The sequence below is a fragment of the Manacus vitellinus genome, unplaced genomic scaffold, assembly GCF_001715985.3.
Source record: "Manacus vitellinus isolate BGI_N305 unplaced genomic scaffold, ASM171598v3 scaffold_99_pilon, whole genome shotgun sequence".
Lineage (NCBI taxonomy): Eukaryota > Metazoa > Chordata > Aves > Passeriformes > Pipridae > Manacus > Manacus vitellinus.
The window spans coordinates 252,947-254,188 of NW_021940916.1; positions in this window are offsets into that span (position 1 = coordinate 252,947).

The following is a 1,242-nucleotide window of genomic DNA, read 5'->3' on the forward strand; positions in this document are numbered from 1 at the left end:
GGCTGGATGCAGGGACAGGGCCCTCCACCCCCTCGCCAGCAGCTGAATCCCAGCCCGGACCCGTCGCCCTCCCACCAGATTTTTCCGCACGGACAATTCCCAGCCTGATTCCCGCCGCTAACAAGATCATTTAGGAGCGCTCGGCTCGGCGTTTAGGAGGAGCCGGAGCGGCTCCCGAGCCCGCTGTGCCCGCGGCTGCCCCTCACATTTCCCCAATTACGGCCGCGGTCGGATTTGCGCCGGAATTCGCTACACCCCCGGCCCGGCCTCGAATAAACATCCCCAATCAACCTTGGCTGGACAGGAGATAATTGCATTTGCTTTCCAGATGAACTGGAAAATGTTGAACAATGGGATTTGCCCGGACCGGTGGCGGGGGCACGTGCAGGGAGGGATGGATGGCTGGGAGCAGCCCCGGGCTGGGGCCTCCCCGCTGCCACCCCATCCCTCCCCGGCTCCCTCCATCCCTCTCCTGCCCTCTGGGGCTTCCTGGCCACAGTTGGATCCAGCCTTGCCAGGACAGGCACTAAGGGAAAGCTGTGCCTGGTGAGCAGGCTCCCAGTGCCCCAGATCCCACCTGGATCCGGGCGTGTGGCCGTGAGTGGGTGGCTCCAAGACTGAGACCAGTGTGATTTAAAACTGGATGGATGGATGGATGGATTGATTCCAGGAGCTCCAGGCCTGTCCCTCTGTCCTACATCCATCTCTGCAGGGCTGGGAACTGCCAAGCCCTGGGCTGACTCGGCCACACCTCAACAAGACTCTTAAATTCCCGCTTTTACCAAAACTGCTGTTTGTCAGAATCCTCTGCCAAAGGCAACCCGGGGCAGCTGGGACTGGCCCAGCCTGAACCACCAAACCCACCTGCACATCCTGGAGCCCCCTCAAACAGGACCATCAACCTTCCCAGCTTCCAGGGGGGCTCCCAGCAGCCCTTTGCACCCCCCACCCCGGGGGGCACTGGGACACCTCCCCCGGGATCACAATCAGTGCCCTTGGATGGGTTTTCCAACCCAGGGGGGGACAAATCCAGACCTGGGAATCCAAGGCCTGTGTCCCTTTGTGGGGGCTGGCACTGCCTGTCCTTTGCAGGGGGTGCTGCAGGCGGGACCCTCATGGCCCACCCCAGAGCCTTGGGGTGCTCAGAGGGGAGCTGGGTGTCCCCAGGATCCCACTGCCCACCACGGGGGAGGAACATCCAGCTGCACAGGGACAGGGACCCCAGGCCCACCCTGCCAGCCC